Source organism: Pangasianodon hypophthalmus, chromosome 6 (genome assembly GCF_027358585.1).
Source record: "Pangasianodon hypophthalmus isolate fPanHyp1 chromosome 6, fPanHyp1.pri, whole genome shotgun sequence".
In the NCBI taxonomy this organism is placed as follows: Eukaryota; Metazoa; Chordata; class Actinopteri; order Siluriformes; family Pangasiidae; genus Pangasianodon; species Pangasianodon hypophthalmus.
The window spans coordinates 2,168,651-2,191,945 of record NC_069715.1 but is presented as its reverse complement, the minus strand read 5'-3'; the positions used below and the strand labels follow the sequence as shown (position 1 = coordinate 2,191,945).

At 38.1% G+C, this 23,295-nt stretch overlaps 1 protein-coding gene across 5 annotated transcripts in view; it reads left to right on the top strand.

The window, feature by feature from the left end:
• atosa (atos homolog A) overlaps nt 1-23,295 on the top strand; it is a 50,909-nt gene that overhangs the window by 12,290 nt on the left and 15,324 nt on the right. The gene's annotated exons all lie outside the window — the stretch shown is intronic.

The following is a 23,295-nucleotide window of genomic DNA, read 5'->3' as shown; positions in this document are numbered from 1 at the left end:
GTTCTGGACTTCTCAGAGAGCCGTTCTGCAATCGTAGAATAAAGTAATAAGAATAAAATAGAACATAGTTGAATAGAAAAGAGTAGAGTAGAACAGACTATAAAAGAGTAGCATGGAACAGAGTACAATGGAGTAGAACAGAGTACAGTGGAGTAGAACAGAGTACAGTGGAGTAGAACAGAGTAGAGTATAATAGAGTAGATTAGAGTGGAACAGTATAATAGAGTAGAACAGTAGAGCAGTCGTGGCCTAATGGATAGAGAGTTGGCCTTTCAACCTGAAGGTGAACCTGAAGGTTGTGGGTTCGAGTCTCAGCACGGTCCAGCAGGGATTGTAGGTGGGGGGGAGTGAATGAGCAGCGCTCTCCTCCACCCTCACGACTGAGGTGAGACCCTTGAGCAAGGCACCGAACCCTCAACTGCTCCCTGGGCGCCGCAGCAAAAAAAGGCTGCTCCGGGTGTGTTTTCACTACTGTGTGTGTGTGTGTGTGTGTGTGTGTGTGTGTGTGTGTGTGTGTGTGTGTGTGTGTTCACTACTGTGTGTGTGCACTTGGAGGGGGTTAAATGCAGAGCACAAATTCACCATACTTGGCCACAAGTCACTTCACTTCATTTCGTAATAGAGTAGATTAGAGTAGAACAGTATAATAGAGTAATAGTAAGTAGAACAGAGTAGAACAGAGTATAAAAGAGTAGCGTGGAACAGAGTACAATGGAGTAGAAGAGAGTATAATAGAGTGGAGTAGAAGAGAGTATGTTGGAGGACAGAAGAACACAGTAGAATATAATAGAGTAGAACAGTAGAGTATAATAAAGTAGATTAGAGTAGAACAATACAATAGAGTAGAACAGTATAATAGAGTAGATTAGAGTAGAACAGAGTGGAGTAGAACACAGTAGAATATAATATAGTAGAACCGAGTATAATACAGTAGAACAGTATAATAGAGTAACAGTAAATATAGTAGAGTAGAGTATAATAGAGTAGATTAGAGTAGAACAGTATAACAGAGTAAAACAGAGGAGAGTAGAATAGAGTACAGTAGAGTATGTATGGAATATGAATAGAGAAGAGCAGAATAGAGAAGTGGTGTATATATAGAATAGAGAAAAATGTAGAGTAAAATATAAATTGCCTAGAATTTAAATAGAATATTAACAGAATTAAATAGAGGGAAGCAGAAGAAGGCAGTATAGAGTAGAATATGAATAGAATAATGTAGAGTGTAGGATAAGAATAGAATTAAATAGTGTAAAATATGACTCAGTAGAATATGAGTGGAAGTGGAGTGTGTGCAGAATGATCACATTTTATAAATAGTGTAACTTCATGTGTGTCGTGTTGATTAGAAGTGGCAGCATTTGGGATAAACTGAGATAAAGACGTTAATGTCGCGAACAGAATGGAAACATATGGCCACCTGTTTAGCATTGTGTCTAAATCAGTACACGGTCACCTCAAATAATGCTTAGTAACACAATTTGTATAAAAAAAAAACAGTAGAGTAAATCTGTATTCAGCGTGTGTGTGTGTGTGTGTGTGTGTGTGTGTGTGTGTGTGTGTGTGTGGAAAACTGCCCAGGAGGTAAAACTAAACCTGGTGTCGTTACTGAACACCTGGTGTGTTCTCTCGTTCAACTGGTGTTATGCAAACCCCCAAACCCTCCAGCTCACACACACACACACACACACACACACACACACACACGAGTCCTAATCCACTGATCTTGTGCAAGGGAAAAAGGACACTGTTGGAGCCACGCGCACACACACACACGCACAGACATCCTAATCAGCTGATTGTGTGCAGTGGAAAAAGGACAGTATTACACACACACACACACACACACACACACACACACACCCCTGCCCTTAAGAGGAGCTGAAATGAAGTGGTGGCTCGTGACTTGTTGACCTGCTGAGACATTCTTGACCGACAAACTAAAGTTGAAGAGTGTTTAGAGGGGAAAGTGTGCGTGTGTGTGTGTGTGTGTGTGTGTGTGTGAGAGAGAGAGAGATGTTAACAGTGTGCGTGCTTTGCTGTAGTTTTTGTTGTCGTTTTGGGTTTTTTTTTCAAAAGGAGAATTGATGCGTCACTGTTAGACAGGGAATGGATGTTTGCGTATCCAGTAGGGCAGAGATTGAATTAAATCTGATAAGCCAGTCACAAACCTGATCATGTGACCATCACCAAATGATTAGCATAGAGTACAGCAGAGTAGAATATAATATATAACAGAGTACAACAGAATATGAAGATAGTGGAATAAAGTAGAATATAAATACAGTACAATAGAATAGATTAGAATGTGAATAGAATGGAGTAAAATATTAATAGAGTAGAGTAGATTATGAATAGAATAGAGTACAGTATAACGTAAATAAAATGCAGTAGCATGGCGTGGAATAGAGTAGAGTAAAATGTGAATAGAGTAGAATATTAATAAAATGGAGTACATTTAAATATAAATAAATTGGAATAGAATGGAGTAGAATATGAAGAGTAGAAAAGAATGGAGTACAGTAAAATATGAACAGAACAGATTTTGGTCAATTAGAGTAGTGTGGATTGTGAATAGAATAAACTAGAATACAGTAGAGTAGGATAGAGTAGCATATGAATAAAGCGAACTAGACTAGAATGGACTGAACTAGAATAGATATATGATTCTATATGAATAGACTTGAGTAAGGTAGAAGATGAATACAGTCGACTAGAGGGGCATAGAATATGAATAGAACAAAATGGCGTACAGTAGCATAGAATAGAGTAGAATTTCAATAGAATAGAGCATAATAGAGTAGAATAGCATATGTGTATCTTAGCATAGAGTAGAAAACAGTTAAGTATAATATGAATAGAATAGGGTAGAGTAGAATATAAATAGAATAGAGTAGAATATGAGTTGAATGGAGTACACTGGTATAGAGTACAGTCAGATAGCGTGGAGTAGAATGGAACAGCATAGTGCAACATATGAATAGAATAAAATAGACTAAAATAGAGTAGAGTGCAGTCACGTACAGTATAATGTGAATAGAAGTGGACAGAAAAAGTGTAGCATATAAATAGAATGAAATAGCCTACAATAGAGCAGAGTACAGTGAAGAATATGAATATAGTAGAGTAGAATATGTAAAGAGTAGAGTAGAATATGAATAGAATGAAATAGCCGACAATAGAGCAGAGTACAGTGAATTAAAGCAGAATATGAATAGAATGGACCAGAACAGTGTAGCGTATGAATAGCCTACAATAGAGTAGAGTTAGAGTAGAATATGAATTAGAAATTAGAGTAGAATATGAATAGAATGGACCAGAACAGTGTAGCGTTATATGAATAGAATGGTGTTGAAACGAATAGAGTACGGTCAACTATAGTAGAATATGAATAAAATAGAGTTGGAATAGAGTATGTGACCTCACCAAATGACATTTTATGTTGTGCTGAGTGTAAAATGCTGGTTTTCATGATGCAATATAATGTCTTGCGGAAAAATAAAATCCTGAAAATAGTTCTCAATGACAATGACCGACTCTGCTGGTGACATAAAGCACATAAAGTGTTCGATGAATCTGTGGGCATCGTTAATTGCAATAAAATCACAAAAATCTTGCAGTAAAATCACAAAAATCTTGCAATAAAATCACAAAAATCTTGCAATAAAATCACAAAAATTAAATTCAGAGGTTTATAAACGACGAGTTTAAAAGCCGCCTCCTTTAACTGATGAAACAGTGGCGCGGAAGGAAATGAGTGAAAGTGTGAATGTAGCCAGACTAAGATTGCTTAATTTCACGTGGTGGTAAGAGAACAGGGCCTTGAGAGTAGGGTGTGTGTGTGTGTGTGTGTGTGTTGGCAGTATCTGGTCTAGAATAGCCAAGGCTGCTCAGATGACCTTCAGTCAGGTTATTATTTGAACAAAGTACACTTCGCTGCTCAAAGGCTTAAACAGAGCGGCCATTTTGTTTCAGATGCAACTTGTACAGCACTAGAATGATGTTCGTACACATGCACTTTATTAGGAACACGTCTACATTCATGCGATTATCCAATCAGCCAATCACGTGGCAGCAGCACCGAGCATAACATCATGCAGATACAGACCAGAAGACCCCGATGTGATCTTCTGCTGTTGTCCGTCTGACTCAAAGCATGTGGAGTTGCTTTTCTGCTCATCACGGTTGTAAAGCGTGGTCATTTTAGTTACTGTTGCTTTCCTGTCAGCTTCAACCAGTCTGACTGTACTCCTCTGACGTCTCTCATCAACAAGGAGTTTCTGCCGCAGAACAATCGCCCTCTGGATTTTATTCTTTTCCGTTTTGTTTTTTGCACCATTCACGGTCATCTATCCATCATCTGTCTCTCTGAGAGTTTTCTGCATTCTGATGTTTGATGGGAACATTAACTGAAGCTCTTGACCTGCATCTGCATGATCTGATGCATCGTGCTGGTGCCACATGATTGGCTGATTGGATAATTGCATTACTATAAATATATACTGTATGACATCATCCTGTTCCTTTGGATGGAACAAATGCCCCCCCCCCCCTCTCTCTCTCTCTCTCTCTCTCTTTCTCTCTCTCTTTCTCTGTCTCACTCATTCCTCCTACTCCACTCTGCAGTTCCTCCTGCATGATTTTGATCCTATTACATAATCAGCATTAGTGTTAGAGAAAATAGATTCTCTCTCTGACCCTCTCTCTCTCTCTCCCACTCCCTCTTTTCTCTCTAAACCCCACCCTTCGCCTGAGGCTGCACACCACAAAACCTCTCTCCAGGGGGGATTTAATTTGCAGAAGATTGATTTCCCATGATGCCTTTTGTCTCAGTCGGAGGTCACAGGGCTAAAGACACTGTAGGGATTATAAACGAGGGGATGGCACTCACTTCGTTTTATTTTATCTCAACACAGCCGCTATTTTTGATTCGGACCTTTTACCGCTAATGTCCGAGAGGTACTGTGAAGGACAAAATCCATCGCGTTAGATTTATAGCGTGCGGTTTTCTCCGCGCCTGACTCATTAACCTGACCGCCCTTGCTTTCTCCAGTGGCTTCTTCGAGTGCTGGAAGGACACGATAAATTCCCCCATTACGATAACCGTCTCACTGATTTTAACCTCGTTAAAGTGGCTCTGAACTCTGCAGCGTGATGCTTAAATGGTGTAAGCTTTTCTTAGATGCTGATTCTGAATTGAAAGATTTGGCTCTGATTTGTTACCACACCACTAAACTCTCTAAAGACTTTTTTGCATTTTACTCTACGTTTACGCTAACAAGCGACAAAGCGTCAGGCTCACGTTCATGTTCCTCATACACGCATGACATACACTGCGATTTCAGCGACAAAGTGACATTGGAATTAAGATTTTCTCAATTCTATGCAAATGAGTTATGACAGAGTAAAGTGACGAATCTAGCGATTGGCTAGAATGATTCCTCGGACCAGTCTTATGGAACTTGTAGTCGGATATTTCTTCAGTTTTCCGCTCATAACATTTAGTTCCCATTTATTGTTCAGTGTGCAAAAATGGCAGAAAAACTTTAAAACGTGTATAAAGCAAGTGTGTAATGATTTAGATGGTTTAGCGGTTGGTTAATTTTTGCTAAACTGGTGGCTGTATGCTTTCATTACTTGATCACAACATTAGCCTGGTAGCTCAAGTATGAAACTAAAGAAACAGTCGAGACTTTAACTTGACTGTAACTGGGGTAAGAGGGGTTGATGTAGAAATTTCACTTTTGGCTGAAGTATTTGTTTAAAACACACACACACGCACACACAGAGGTTCTCTGGAGGTTAGTCAGCTCGTCACAGCCTGGTGTGTGTGTCGTAAAGAGTTTCTAGTCCTGAGATCACAGGGAGGATTTGTTCTCTCTCTCTCTCTCTCACTCTCTCTGTCGCTCTCTCTTTCCCACCACACACAGGAAGTAGTTCTCTGGTTTTGCTAAGAAGCTTCCGTCCAATCAGAGCGCAGCCCTTGTTGCTATGTGAGTTCTCAGTCTGCCCCTCTTTATTCGGGAGCGGAAAGTTTAGGGAGGTAACGAGCAGACTGAGACGGATTTGTTACAAAACCACACACACACACACACACACACACACACACACACACACACGCTGCAGTCTTCCAGCTGAAAAACAGCACTGATGACATGAAAGAAAATGAGAGAGAGTTTAGCAGACGACGTACACAACTTTATAGACTGATAAACAGTGACTACACAAACACAGACACATATACACACACACACACATCCAGAGCTCATTAATTTTAGGGTTTTATTCTGTTTTCTCTCAGTCAGTGAAGAAGAAGTGAAGAGATGAAGGGAACAAAGAAAAAACAAACCACCTTTGCAGCTGAACTGTTGGACTTTCTGTAAATAGATAAAGAGATTAACATCAGTATGTACAATAACATACAGGCAAATAGACAGATAACTGGATGGACGGATAGGAGAACGTATAAATAGACAGATGGATAGCCAAAAGGATGGATGGATGGATGGGCCAATAGATAGAACGATGATTGAGAGTGAATGGGAGAATGGTAAATAGATAGATAGATAGTTAGAAAGATAGATCAGTTGGATTGGTAAATGGGTGAATAGATGAATAGTTGGATAGAAAGATAGATGGATGACTGGATGGATATATAGACTAATATATAAATCGATAGATGTCTAACCAAAAGGATGGATGAATAGGTGGATGGGAGGATAGATAGATAGATAGATAGATAGAATTAATGGATGGCTAGTTGGATAGAATGAAAGCTGGATGGATGGATAGATTAATATATAAATGGATAGATGGATGGACAGATGGAAAGCCAAAAGGATGGATGATTAGGTAGATGGATGGATGGATGGACAGTTAGATACAAGGAAAGGCAGAAAACATAATTGTACACTAACCACCCTTTCAAAAAGGCACGAGAATACTGGAAAGAGAGACAATGGAGAGAACGGAGAGATATACAGTTTAAAGCTGAGAGAGAGAGAGAGAGAGAGAGAAGAAAGACAGCTTCACTGGATGACCTGAATACATTGCTATAATTACATCCTGAACCAGGCTGTGACCAGGAACTGAACTGAACACAGTCAAGATGCACAAAGACCTGTGTGTGTGTGTGTGTGTGTATGTACATGAGATTGTCCTGTGCAGAGGCATTATGGCCTCTGTGACCGTTTGTGTGTGTGTGTGTGTGTGTGTGTGTGTGTGTGAGATGTGGGTCAGTGAGGAGACTTTGTTCATGTTGAGTAAATAGGGAAACACAAAGAGGGCATTACGCTGATGTACACAGAGCTTGCACTGTTCAAAGTCTCTCTCTCTGTGTCTCTCACTCACTCACACACACACACACACACACACACACTGCTCTCAGTTAAGCAAATTAAAGCAGCTAATCACTTTATGCTGCTTATTCACTCACTTTATCTCTAACTGAGGAAACAGCAATGGGACTAAGCACGAAAATACTTCCATCTATCTGTCGATCCATCTATCCATCTATCCATCTAGCAGCATTCCATGTCATGCTGAGTTACTGATGCCATCCAGAAGTAGACTATTTTCCTATAACAGCACGTCCTCAATAGTTTTATTCGTCTTATACCACAGCAGTTTGTCTATGATTACAATTTTCTATTTGTTAAAAAAACAACATACACTTCTTATCCATTTGTAGTTACAGTTAATGTTGTAGAACATCCAAAAACCAGTTAGTTCCTGTTCTCACTTACGTTATAGCAGCTATAAACAGTCTTTCCTCACAGACTCACTTTTTTCTCTCTTGAAGTTAATAAGACAAAAAATCACAGCTTTTCATGTTACCGAGAAACCGCAAACAAGCGTAAACTCCTCTGTCCTGAAGACGACGGAAAACTCAAAGTTACAGCTTTACCTCTGACTGTTACACAGCGCTGACACTGGAGACTCCTTCCATAAATGTTACATAAACATCTCCTTACAGGAAACTTCACCATATTATTTACACACAGCTTATGCAGAGCATCTGCCTGTGAATGAGCTGTTACTATAGAAACGAGAACATTAGTGATTTGCAGCTGCTGTTAGAGAAAATTATATATGATGTGAAAACATGTCATAGACTGAGAAATACAGCAGTCTCCTTTAGAGTGTGAAGTGGAACACACACACACACATCCTCATTGTCCTTGGCCATGGCAGTGTTACGTCATCGTGTCCTCTGTGTGTTCACACATTACATTACATCTTTCACTCTAGCAGTAAACGTCAGAATGCCCCGCCCTCCTCTGCAGTGATTGGTTGACACTTATACATGAAAGGATGAGGGGATATTGCTTTGACACACACAATGCATTTGAAGAAAGGTCAGGTTGTATCTGGGAGACACGTAGAACTGCAGCATCTTCGTCTCCACTGCAGCGTAGCGTCACTTTGTTCGAACACAAAACAACAAAATGAGCTTTCACTGTATCACTATCACTGTATCACTTCCTGTTTATTACCCCGCCCCCTTGTTTGACGGACAGCCTATCAAAAGAAGAGTAAACATTGTGCGTGATGTAGTTGTGTGTTGCATCGTGATCTTGTAGGAGGAGGGGGAAAAAAAGGAGCACTGCGGTACTGCTGCTCTGCTTTCCATCGAGAGAGCGATGACATCATACTGACAAATCCACAGCAGTTATCCGAGGACACGATGTCTCTCTCTCTCTTTCTCTCTCTCTTTCTCTCTCTCTTTCTTTCTCGTGACGGCTAGAGAGCACTCATATTCGTCTCTATAGGTGACTGCATAGAATCCTGTCATGGTGATGCTTTCTCCAAAACAAACTGTACAGAGTTAATGTGCACTAATTACGCTGACTGAGAATGGATACGACTGACAATTCATCAGTTTTTCAAATGAAAATGAGTTTTGTAAATTTTGAATGATTTGATTCATGATTCGTTGGTTTTCGAACTCAACTGAAGCCAAGTTTTGAGTAAGAATTCAATCCAAATCTCTAAAAAGCGATTCAATTCCGTGATTCTTGATGCTGATATAGAAGTTTTCTATATTTATTATGTTTCATTTTTAATTCAATACCATGATTTAATTCAGTGATTTTTTTGAATTTTGAATGTTTTGATTCAATTCAATGCTGTGATTCATTTCAGTATTTTTTAATTCAACTGAAAGCAAGTTGTATTTAGAATGACTCACTTTGATTCAGTAAACAATTCACTTTTGTTTTTTATTAGATACTGAATGAATGATTTAATTCAATTAAATTCACTATGGGGATTCAATACCGTCATTTTTTTATTCAACTGAAAACCAGTTTTCCAAATTGAGAACGATTCAGTTCAAGAAAGTGACTCAGTTTAGTGTTTGTTTGTTTTTTGTTTTTGTTTTTTTAATTTGACTGAAAGTTTTTGAAATGATTGAATGATTAAATTCAATTTGGTGGAAAAAAAACAGTAAAATAAAACTGACTAGCATGAATGACTAGCATGAATGCTGAGTAAAACTAGCTAGAATGAATATTGAGAGATGCTGCTCAAGTTAGCTAGCTAGCTATTGCTAACACTAATTTCTTTTTTGTTTTAAAGTAAATAAATAAAAAAATTGTCAACTCTGTTAGAGAAGAAGATGAAGTGTTTATATTCTCAGACTTCTTAGCTGCAACTGTTTCATCTGAGGACATTCTGTCAGCAGATTGAGAGACATGATGTACCTTATGTTACTGTGAACCACAGAACTCGCTACGTGAGCACACATACTCTCACACACACACACACACACACACACACACACAGTGAGGTGACACACTTGATCAGGCCTTGTGAGGCTCTCTAAACAAATATGCACTCCGATTACATCACTGCAAACTTTGCATCCTGATTTGACTAGCAATATGAGAATATTCGTCAGGTGTTAAAGGGAAAGGTTAATCGGGACAGCAAATGTCCCACTTTAACCCAAATGTAGTTTCAGCCAGAACTAAAGAAGCTAACTTGAATTCTGAGTAAAACTGGCTAGCATGAATGCTAACTAAAACCAACTAGCATGTAAACCATGAACACTGAGTAAAACTAGCTAGCATGACTGACTAGTATGAATTTTGAGTGAAATTTACTACCATGAATGACTAGCATGAATGACTGTAAAACTGACTAGCATGAATACTTAGTAAAGTGGGTTAGCATGAATCACTAGCATGAATGCTGCGTATGACTCACTAGTATGAATTCTGAGTAGTGAATGCTCCTGTAAAACTGACTAGCATAAATGCTGACTAAAACAGACTAACAACTAGCATGAATGCTGAGTAAAACTGACTAGCATGAATGCTGAGTAAAGTGGGTTAGCATGAATGACTAGCATGAATGCTGTGTATGACTCACTAGTATGAATTCTGAGTAGTGAATGCTCCTGTAAAACTGACTAGCATAAATGCTGACTAAAACAGACTAGCAACTAGCATGAATGCTGAGTAAAGTGGGTTAGCATGAATGACTAGCATGAATGCTAAGTAAAACAGGCTAGCATGAATTCTGACTAAAATTCACTAGCATGAATGCTGCTGTAAAACTGGCATGAATAACTAGCATGATTGAATTCTGAGTAAAACTGGTTAGAATAAATGCTGTCTAAAACAAACTAGCATGAATGCTGAGTAAAAGTGGCTAGCATCCATGACTAGCATGAATGCTGAGTAAAACTGGCTAGCATCCATGACTAGCATGAATGCTGAGTAAAAATTTAGATTTAGAAACATTTCTGCTGATCAGACTGAAGATCATGTTTAAAAAAAAAAAAACAAAAGTTAGCTTTCTTAAAGTTTTAAATATGTTTTTATTTACAATTTTTTCACCAGTAGTCACAATTAGCAATACTCAAGCATGCTAGCTATTTTAGGCAAAAATCTAGCTTTTCAAGCTGAGAAACTAACAAGCTAGCAAGGACGACATGATAAAATAAATTCTGAGTCACTGCCAAGGTTTATTTACATCCATTACAGCTATATATATAATTTTTTTTTAAATAAAGACTGCATTATCATAAAATATGATAAAAGACGGGATAAAAGGTTTCATGACCTTTTCAAAGATTATATATATATATATATATATATATATATATATATATATATATATATATATATATATATATATATTCTGAGTAACAGTATGATGAGAAGTAATTTTATTTTTCCACAAACTCATAAACACAGTGTGGGTTTAAATTTTTTTTTTTTTTTTTTTTCCTCCAGATAAAAGACTATGACACAGAAACAAACCTATGATCTGACATATGGTCATTATTTTCACTGCTAACTGAGCAATTCAAGTGGTTAAAGCACTGTTGCTAGGCAACTAGGAAATAAACATACTAAACATAAGCTGGCTTGTGTTTAGCTAGCATAGACTATTACTGTATATAAAGACTTTTTTAATCAAATATGGCCAATGTATAGCCACAGTGACAGCAAACATAACACAGAGCAATCAGAAAACTCAACATTTACCTCAGATGTGTCGTTAGATTGCTTAGAAAAGACTCAGATTACACTTTAATTAGACTTAGCATCGACTGCTAGCCATACTGAGAAAAGTTAGCATAGCTTTAAATAGCAGTGCAGTGTGTTGGATCTAAACAAGGCAAATGAGCACCTCAGTAATCTCCATCATCTCTTCTGAGTATTTTTACAACACTATTTACACACACACACACACACCAATTATGGGCCATACTGTTTATTTATGTTTAAGTGTGTGTGTGTTTAAGTGTGAGGTGACATCCTGAGTTAGCACTAATGTTTGCAGTCTGAGACTAGCTGAGTAGAAAGGGTTAAGGATCCCCTTTTGGACTGAACTCTTTTTTGTCTAAATATACTGCATGTTTGTTTTTGTTTTTTTGTTGTTTGTTTTTTTAAATATAATTTTATTTTCTATTTAGCTAGCTAAATCGTAGGTAGTTAGCTGACTAGCATGAACGCAGTAATAACCTGCAATAAGTGCCATTTTATCTCTTTTTTTTTTTTTTTTTTGGTTCAGTTTTTTTGAAATACTAATGGAAACATCTCTCCCATTGTGTGTGTGTGTGTGTGTGTGTGTGTTTGGGTGTGTGTTTGTGAGAATGCAGAGGTGCTTGTGGTTGTTAAACATTGACTATTGAAGCCTTATCACACTCCACCACACACGTCTATAGGTTCTGCACCTACATTATGTTCACACTTGCAGTAAGCCGCGCGCGCGTGTGTGTGTGTGTGTGTGTGTGTGTGTGTGTGTAAGATAGATAGACACACACGCTGTTTAAATTTATTTTGAGTGCCTGTAGTGAGCAGTTTTACCGTGTAGGAGTTGCCTGTAATTTTGTGCTACAGCGCTAGTTCGGCATGTGACTGAGTGCAATAACACACACACACACACAGATCACAGAGCATTGCATAATGTATTCTATAATAGAATCAGCACAAACACACACTGATCATTAACTTTTATTTTTCAGTTTGCATTTTACTTGTAATCTATAAAACACACACACACACACACACACACAGCTGATAATAAGATTGGCTTCCCTTTTTTGTTACGATACACACACACACACACACACACACTGATGATTGAACAACAGAGGCAAAACAAAATGTTCTGGTGTGATTTGTAAACTTACTCCTGAGCCAAAGGAACAGTATGGTCTGTTGCGATTGGCACTGGGTTCACACACACACACACACACACACACACACAGACACTTACTTCCAGAGGTTAAGAGCGAGGAGGAGCTCCTCAGGATGGAAGTAGGAGGAAAAACATTGGCAGGAACAGAGACTCCTCTGGCCAACACCAGAAGTTAGGAGTTATTTTTACATCAGATAGACAGAGATTCCTGGTGTCTGTTGAATATATGGAGAATTCAGGTGATACTTTATACACACACACAATCTTTTAAACCCTTTCTTGTTCTTTAAGGAGACCTGCTGCCTTTCCTTTCAGACATTTTGTTGTTGGTAGCTTATACACATTTTTTTTGCACATTAAGCATGGCGAGCGTTTCAGTCCATATACACAAAATCATCTGTAGATGTCATGACTGTATAGTGTAGCTTCATGGTGAAATATTTACACAATACGGTTGTGTATTATTTTTCTCGATAAAACTAAAAGTGTGTTGTTGTCCCAGCAGTGTGTGTGGAGTGTGTGAGGTGTGGATTAAACAGACGGTCACTACGCACCACTACTTTGACACATCCGGTCTGAATTTGGGGTTACACTCTGACTAATAGTCACTTAGTGACACTGAAGTATAATTAATCAAAATAAAATTAAATTATGAACTCATCCACAACCAATTATGAACTTGTGAATTATTTATCATGCCCAATAAAAAATTCTGAACGATCAGAGGGGTCCTGATCATAGTGGGTGACCCCTACGAGCACGGACTTTAGACCTCACAACAAGAACGAGAACTTGTACACCTCAGCAGAGGAGAAACAACTTGTAGACCTCAGCAGAGGAGAAACAACTTGTAGACCTCAGCATAGGAGCAGGATCTTAGCAACTTGAGGACAGGAGAAGGAGTTTATAGACCTCAAAACAGGAGCAGGAACTTGGTAAATTCAGAAGCAGAAAATTTCAAACATCATGAGAAAGAGCTTTTTGTAGACTTTGGACAAGGGGCTTTGAAACACCAGGAGTAGGAACTTGTAAACTTCAGGACAAGAGCAGGACCTTGTACTCCTCAACACTGGATCAGGAGCTTAGCAACTTCAAGACGTAAGAGCTTCAGGACAGAATCAGGAGCTTTGAGGCTCCAGGACATGAGCAGGAGCACGTAGATCTAGAAACTTAAGTATGCAGAAGTTTTTGGGTCTCAAGGAAGAACGCACCCATATGTTTTTTTTTTTTTTTTTAAGAAAAGCAGAGAGGTGCAGCAAAGGAACGATAGAGAAACAATAGCTAAAAGAAGAGGTGAGAGTAAAGGGGTAAAGGGGAAAGGAGATAAGAAAGGAGGAAGGGACATTTTCTTTCAGTCAACATGATGAAAACTGCAGCAATGAAACAACCCATGCAGCGTGTACTATAGTGAGAGAGAGAGAGAGAGAGAGAGCGAGTGAGCGTGAGAGTGTGTCAGCGTGAGATTCCCTTCAGCTCGATGCAAATGAGCTTTTGTTGTGCGTCTCTTGCCTGGTTAATCTGTCAGGATTTGTTTGGTGAACACAGCATGGAGGAGAGAGAGAGTGGGCGAGAGACACAGACAGAGACACACAGAGAGAGAGAGAGAAAGAGAGCGAGAGAGAGAGCACTACTGTGCTTTTGTGTATTGTGCGTCTCACCCAGAAATCGTTACCTTTCACCCAGATGAGTGGGACACGGAGGAGGAGGAGATGGTTCCTCTTTCTCTCTCTCTCTCTCTCTCTCTCTCTCTCTCTCTCTCTCTCTCTCTCTGTCTGACGTTCTCACGTGAATTCATTATTCCTGCCCCCCTGTTTTTCTCTGTTCTCCTTCTTCACCTCAATACACAGCTCCTCCTCTCTTTTTCTCTCTCTGTGGGAGGAGTTCCCTGTAAGAATGTGCAGGACTGTCTTGTCTAACACACACACACACACACACATACACACACTCCCTCTTGCACAAAGCGCCTACACAGCTCACAGTGACAGCAAGAGCATGCAAAACAAAGTACAGCACACACACACACACACACATTTTATCTGTCTTTGTGTGGACACTTTATTGTCTTGTGTATTAGTGTAGTCAAATAAGATTGAAGCTTAAAGATGACAAAACAGACAACTTTTTTTTTCTTCTGTAAGGTGATCTATTTCCAAACACAGAAGCTCAGTGTTTTCACTCGATGATACACCGAGACTTTATTAGTTAAAAATTACATTTTTAGTATTTAATATTATCTCCACCTTTGTGTGCTTGGTGATGTCATCAAAAATCAGAAGACGTTTAGAGGTGAGCAAGTTTTTGATGAAAGATCATGTGTGTGAAGTGAGTGATAGTGAAGAATTGAAAATATGAAAATATGAGATGCAAACTAAAAAAAAGTAAAAGATCAAAGTTTGGATTTATCTCCTAACTTCATCCCTATAACCACCAAAATATATTTTTTAAACTTATTTAGCTTTTATTTATTTATTTAATTAAAAATGATATACACTACACCTCTGTAACATTCCCTCAGCACAAAGACAAAAACAGCCCACTAAAGCTATTTCAGTCCAAAGGGGTGGAGCTAAGAGACCAGTGCTGCCCAATCAGCACAGTTCATACCAGCTGTCAATCATGTGAGGTAAGACAGAAGGCGGAGTCAGGCCACGTGCACGCAAAGTCTCGTTCAGAGTGAACAGCTGACGGAAATCTCGCGTGATCTGAGTGAACAAAGACGCAGAGAAAAGCTGATAAAGCTGTTTAGTCTGTTTATTCTTTATTTCAGTTTGTTTTAGTTTAATCTCAGTTTGTTTATTAGAGACGTCTTATGAAAATAAGCTTAAAATGTCAAAGCAAAGCAAAGTTTTAAGCGTCTCTCTCGAGATAGACAGTAAAGGAGGAGAGTGAAGGCTATTAATAGCACACACTGTGAGAAACTGTGTGTGTGTGTGTGTGTGTGTGTGTGTGTTTACAGTAAAGTGACTAAGTTAAAGGTGGGTTAGGGGGATGTTTGTTCTACTGAGGTAAATGTTAAGGGTTAAGGTTGTTTTTTTAGGGTTTAGGGGTTTAGTGTGCTGAGGTAAAATTGTAAGGTTTAAGGTTGTTTTTCAGGGTTTAGGGGATTGGAGTTAAGTTTACTGAGGTAAATGTTAAGGGTTAATGTTGTTTATTAGGGTTTAGGGGATAGGGGTTTAGTGTACTGAGGTAAATGTTAAGGGTTAATGTTGTTTATTAGGGTTTAGGGGATCAGGATTTCATGTACTGAGGTAAATGCTGAAGGTTAAGGTTGTTTTTCAGGGTTTAGGGGATTGGGGTTTAGTGTACTGAGGTAAATGTTGAAGGTTAAGGTTGTTTTGTTGGGTTTAGGGGATGGGGGTTAAGTTTACTGAGGTAAATGTTAAGGGTTAAGGTTGTTTTGTTGGGTTTAGGCGATGGGGGTTTAGTGTACTGAGGTAAATGTTAAGGGTTAAGGTTGTTTTGTTGGGTTTAGGCGATGGGGGTTTAGTGTACTGAGGTAAAATTGTAAGGTTTAAGGTTGTTTATTAGGGTTTAGGGGATCAGAGTTTAGTGTACTGAGGTAAAATTGTAAGGTTTAAGGTTGTTTATTAGGGTTTAGGGGATGGGGGTTTAGTGTACTGAGGTAAATGTTAAGGTTGTTTTGTTGGGTTTAGAGGATCAGAGTTTAGTGTACTGAGGTAAAATTGTAAGGTTTAAGGTTGTTTTATAGGGTTTAGGGGATCAGGGTTTAGTGTACTGAGGTAAATGTTAAGGTTTAAGGTTGTTTTATAGGGGATGGAGGTTTAGTGTACCAAGTCCATGTTAAGGTTTAAGGTTGTTTATTAGGGTTTAGGGGATCAGAGTTTAGTGTACTGAGGTAAAATTGTAAGGTTTAAGGTTGATTATTAGGGTTTAGGGGATCAGGGTTTAGTGTACTGAGGTAAATGTTAAGGTTTAAGGTTGTTTTATAGGGGATGGAGGTTTAGTGTACCAAGTCCATGTTAAGGTTTAAGGTTGTTTATTAGGGTTTAGAGGATAGGGGTTAAGTGTACTGAGGTAAATGTTAAGGGCTAACGTTGTTTTTTAGGGTTTAGTGTACTGAGGTAAATGTTAAGGGTTAACGTTGTTTTTTAGGGTTTAGTGTACTGAGGTAAATGTTAAGGGTTAACGTTGTTTTTTAGGGTTTAGTGTACTGAGGTAAATGTTAAGGGCTAACGTTGTTTTTTAGGGTTTAGTGTACTGAGGTAAATGTTAAGGGTTAAGGTTTAATGTTGTTTATTAGAGTTTAGGGGTTAAGTGTATGGCGGTAAATGTTAAGGTCTAGGGTTTTTTTTTTAATGGTTTAAGGTTGACAAAAGCAGTTTTGAAGTCTTTGAAGTTGTTTTAGAGTGTTAAGGGAAAAAATTTGAAAGTATAACGAGATTTTGAAGGGTGATGAAATAACAGACTGAGGATCTAAACCCGACTCTATGATGTCAGTAGCACTCACCTCTCTGACCTTTGCAGTGCTGACTGTGCCTCAGGATAAAGTCTGTTACAGACATGATGATAAAGGAACAAAAGAAAACAGAAAGAAGTAAAAACACGATGACAACAGCATATTTGACATATTTCTTAAACACGATTATAAATTATGATCCTTGAAGAATTTTCTCGGTTTTTGATGAATATAGTTTTTATATTTCTCTAGTGGTCATGATCACAATCTGGGATAAGAGTCTCGACATGATGCCACAGAAACAAAATGCACTTTTCCACCCAGGGAATTGAGAAATTTTAGGCGTTTTGTGTCTTTGTTATGGGAATATGCTTTGAGAATTGATCAAATATGGAGTTTTGTGTTAATTGTGTCTTTTTTTTTACCCAGACCTGAGATCAGATTTCGCTTTTGTCTGATCTGATTAATTGTATTGTTGTAAAGGTAGCAGACAGACAGATAGATAGACAGATAGATAGACAGATAGATATAGTTTAAGGCTCATGTGTAATGCGCATAATGGTGCTTTGCTTTTAAATCTCAGTAAAGTATGGGATCACTGGTGCCCCCTGGTGGTGTGGTTTGATTTTTGTTTCCTGGAAAAGACTCAGCTGTTCAAAAAAAAACAAAAAAACACACACACACACAAAATAGGTCGGTTCACACACATTCACACACACACAAACACAATGTCCTCCTTTCATAGCAGACAGAGTGTGTTACCCCTGTGCTTTAGTGTGTTTTGTTTTCTGTGGTTCAGATTCGAACAGGTTAAAACACACCCAGTGACCTTGTTAGGTTTCATAAAACAGTGAAATAAGTCTGTATTAAAAATAAGAATATACATTATTACGTCATCTGAATCACTTCTAACATACAGCTCCATCTGCAATCAATTCTGCTCGATCTGTGTGCTCATAAGGAAGTCTGTGATGCTAAACTGGTAGCTATATCCATCCATTACTTGTTAGCTACGTTAGCTTTTGTAGTAACGTCAGCGTCATCATCAGACACCGAACACATCTTTGCTGTTCGACTGATCGGCTCAGGTGTGAATAGTTTGTGCATTGTTCTAACAGAAAGGGTAGTTTTACCTGACACAGACTGCAGTGTGTGTGTATGTGTGTTGCGTGTGTGTGTGTGTGTGTGTGTGTGTGTGTGTGTGTTGTGTGTTTCAGTCTTTTGTGCAATTCTGTGGTTTTGCTGGAGGTTTATTTTAGTCAGGCAGCGACCGTGGATGGCCCTGTGACGACCAGCTGACGGGTGGCGGCTAAAATTAACACCAGTGTGGTGGAAACTGGAAAAGTGGACACGTTCATGTGTGCCAGCTCTGTGTGTGTGTATGTGTGTGTGTGTGTGTGTGTGTGGGGTGGAGTGCCAAAAACATTTCCAAAATAGACTGAATGGTTTTATAACAGGAATCTTTTCTTGAAATTTTTTTAAAAAACTCCTTCATCAAAACCTCCTTCATCACTTCATCAATATTTAATGCGTTAAATAAATGTTTTAAAATTAAATATGTGAACGTTTTTACTTACAACTTACAACTTTTCCGTCTTCATTTAGACAGAATCACACTATTCGGATGCTGTATTGTGACTGTATACTACAGCGTGTCCCAGAAGTCCTCATACATAGGCGAAATTAACAATTTTTAGCAAAATGTTTTCTAAAATTTTTCATACTTGGTTTATTAGATTTTTTGTTTTTTCCAGCTAGCCTTTAAGAATGCCTTTGCCAAAAGAAGAACGTATTGATGTACCAGGAAAAGATACAGCACTTTAAAGGAACACATTCAACGTGTTCATGGTTGATGAGGTCATCGTGTGTGGGAGAAACGACTCTGTGTGTGTTTACAAAGAAATGGCAATCCTGTAGAGGATGCTTTGTAAATAAAGTTACATTTTGCTAAAAAGTGTTCATTTCTCGTATGTATGAAGATTTTTGGGACACCCTGTATACTGTAGCATAGCAAAGCATACGTAATTATACTCATGTGGGCGGAGCCACGCGGGAACTGTATTTACGCTGTTTGTAAAGCACGTAAGCTGTTGTAGAAATTTGTTAAGATATCTGTGTTGGTGACATCAATGTGAGACTGCGACTTACTAAAGAAAATAAAGTCATGGCTAGGTATTAACAAGCCGTGATCTCAGGAGTGTGTGTATGTGCAGGGTTTTACGGTAACCACCAGGTGCTTAGGGGTTTAAAAAAAAAAAAAAAAAAAAAAAAGCTATAGACATAAAAAAATATAAACACTTGAACAGTTTACATACGCTGTATTATTATTTCCTATAACATCTTTTCCTGGAATAAACTGTTCATTTTGCACAAACTTATTCAATGAAAACAATCCATTTATAAAGTAAGTAGTGCATAATATACAAAACTATAATTTACAATAACTAGATAATATAGATGATGGATTCTTTAATATAATGCTAAGAGCTCTAAGCTGTTATTCTTTAATATAAAGTCAGTTCATATTCTAAACATTCTGAAATTTACGCAAGAAAAAAAGTCTTCTTTGCATAATTTTAGTTTTGATCTTTAATTGTGAGGCTGATTAAAAAGTTTCAGAAAGATTTCAACATTAACGACAAACGATAAAACATCCCAGTTCTGTAATTAACTAGAATACACTTAATAATTATTCTAGTTATCGTTAATTATAGAACTGGGATGTTTGTTGTTTTGTATTTTATACGCTGTTTATCAGTATACATGTGACGTACATGTGTTTGTATTATATCATTATTATTGTTATTAGTATTATTATCATTATTGTTATTATTTAAAGGGATTTAAAGGGATCCTGGAATTTAAAATGCGACAATTCATGAATCTATTATTATCACTTTAAATGGATTATTATTGAAAAAATGACAAACAACTGGTGTGTAAACAGTAATTCATATTTTTAAACTAATGATTTGAGCATAACTGAGATACTTTGTGAAACAGTCCTGCTCCTCGTCGTCATCGCTCATGAGTCGGTCACATATCGATCAGAGGATACTAAATTGTATCATATCGTATCGTAACGTATCGTATCGTATCGTCTAATACCAAATCGAAATGGTGTCATTTTGCGTGGAAACCAGAAGCTCGTGCGAAGCAAGCGTTCTGTTCTAGGAAAAAAAGATTTTATGTACGGTAATTAATAATAAAGGGTTCATGTAAACATTCTCTAGTGTTTTTCCATTTGAACTAAAACAGACAAGCGGCAGTTGTTTCCGTAAACCACTGTATATACACACACACGTCTTATTACGTATTACGTCGTTTCTGTGCATTATTTTATTAATTAGTGATGTCACAAACGGTAGTGTCGAGCGTTTAGGACGAGCGTACACCAGTTGGAATAAAAGTCCGCTCTTATATATCACATTTTAATATATCTCTTTGATGGTTTATCGTCTATTTTGAGTTGTTGCTTTACTGCACTTACACTTGTGTTACATAGAGAGACGTGTTTCATATTATTAGTGCGTGTACTATTATTGTAATCATAATGCCACTTAATAGACGCCTCAGATATTTCTGTCTGAGATATTTCGGTGTTGTTGTGTACGATGACACCGTTTTGTGTAACGCAGTGGATCTGGTGTAACCAGTACAACATACAATTAACACTAGGTGTAGTTTAGGTGTTAAATAATTTTAAAAATAACAACATGATATTTTAGTCGAAACCCAGCTTGAATTATAATCCTGATCAGCAGCTTGTGATGTGATGTGATCTGAAAACATGTCACGGCTGCATTCCAGCCTAAATTCCACTACACCTCGGGTCAGGTCTGTCCAGTTCTAAATAAAAATCGTTTAGATACGAATGTGTCACGATGAGTGACGAGGTCGGGTCGTGACCTCGCTCTGGGACACGCCGTTCCAGGACAGGTGACAGTGTAAGGTTCGTGATTAGAGGTGTGTGTTATAACCAAAATCACTATTCTCACAATTCTCAAAGACGTTTCTTAGATACAGGATGTTTATCACAAACAGACTGCAATACAGTAATGCTGTGTTTTAAAAAAAAAAAACTGTTCTGCAATGTATTTGTAATTGTAATCTACAGAAATACAGTTATTTTGTTTCTCATATTAAAAAAAATACTCATAAAAATGAAAAGAAATATCTTTTCTCACTGAAATGGAGGGAAAATAAAATAAAAAAATAGAGGAAAAAAATGAAATAACAAATTTTAACATCACATCAGCTGCTCACTTCAGTTTGTAATTATTTTTAAAAATGAAAACAAATTTTAAACGGATATCGCGATAGCCATGATATCTCAGAAAAGCATATTATGACATAATTTATCACAATATCGATATTATATCTACATATATAATCGTGGCATGATGTGATACACACACACACACACACACACACACATTCAGTCAGTCCATGATGATCGCTCAGATAGATGAATTTAATCACGATGACTATAACTCCATCTGCTGATGACACACACGCTGCAAAACATTAAATATAAATAAACAGTGAGGTTTCACCCCAAAAAAAAAAAAATCATATTAAAAATCACGATCTCGATTTGTTTCTCAGCGTAACCAGATTCAGGAAAAGCGTCGATTCACGCACACACCTGCTCCGCATCGAGGCGAGTCTACAGAAGAAAATGTGGAGAAACAACGTCTGCGTGAATTATAACACGGAATAAACCATAGCAGGGTGTGCTGTTATAGAAAAGTAATCAACAACAGGATGGAGTGATGAAGCAGAGTCACTGCTACCACCCTGAAGCTGATGATTTTCCTCTAACAGCCGTTTGCTAACGATTACAGATTCTAATGAATTAAAGAACGACACTGCGTACTTTTTATCCGTTTAGAGTTACGGTTCATGTCCATGAAGCAAGTCAGTTCCTGTTTTCACTTACGTTATAGCAGCTAGAAACAGTCGTTCCCTCACAAGACTCTCTTTACTCTCTCTAGAAGTTAATAAGACAAAAATCACGGCTTGTCACGTTACCGAGAAACCGCAAAGAAGCGTAAGGGTAAAGTTACAGCTTTACCTCTGACTGTTAAGCCCTGACACTGGAGACTCCTTCCATACGATTTTTTATTCCATTTATGTGAAGCGTGTTTATGTTTATCGCGACCGATTTTCACGTTTGTGGTTTTCTTTCGGCAGAAGAACAGAAGCATCGCTACGATCGTTCATTATCCAGATATTAATATCGCTGTTGATCGTTTATCTTTAGGAGGACTCGCTGCACTCGTGGCTTGCTAATGATATGATAAGATTAAAGTTTTATAATAAATAGAATTATTTTTTTGCTGTCCAAATGCAAAAAGTAAATCAAAATGGAGACGAGAAATCGTTCATAAACTTGTGCTAGGAAAATGTAGATCCCATTCTCTGCTCCAGTAAAAAATATAATTCTGTAATTAACAAAAACTAGATAAATTATTAAGTGTTTTTATGGTGAGACTAAAACTCTTCCTTAACGTGAAGTCATGTTGAAGAACTTTACAAGTTATGCCTTATGAAATTCAGCTGAAGAGTCGTGAGTGAGAATCGTGATCCGGTGATCCGGTGATCCGGTGAAACACAGTGTGTGTAGCAGGTGCAGTAATTACAGTATCCTGAACATTTCCTACATTACGATACACTTTCCCTCAGAAAGCTTTATTCGTCTTCATGTTGCGCTAGATCAGAGTCACAGCGTCGCTCTAACACACCTGACTAAACTCATCAGCTGCCTGTCAGCTCCCGGTGTGTGTGTGTGTGTGTGTGTGTGTGTGTGTGTGAGAAAGAGAGAGCTTGAGTGCTGTTTCAGCATCACTGATCTGTCCTAGTTTTCCGCATTCCACACATTTTTCCTCCCACATTTACCGAGTACGAGCGCTGAAAACAGCCGGAGGTGTGCAGGCGTGTTCTCTCACACACAGATGGCAAGATGTTGGCTTCAGTGGAACTGTGAAATCAGCTGGGCTGTGTGTGTGTGTGTGTGTGTGTGTGTGTGTGTGTGTGAGAGAGAGAGAGAGAGATTAAAGCAGTACATTCTCAGACAATGATCGAGCGCAGTAAATACAGCACTTTAGTCTCGTGCATGGATGTACAAGTATTCAGAGCTATTTCCTACACACGAGCTAAACCTGTGTTTCAAATGAGATCCAGAACCTTTTAATGAAATAAAGAGGTCCGGTTTTGAG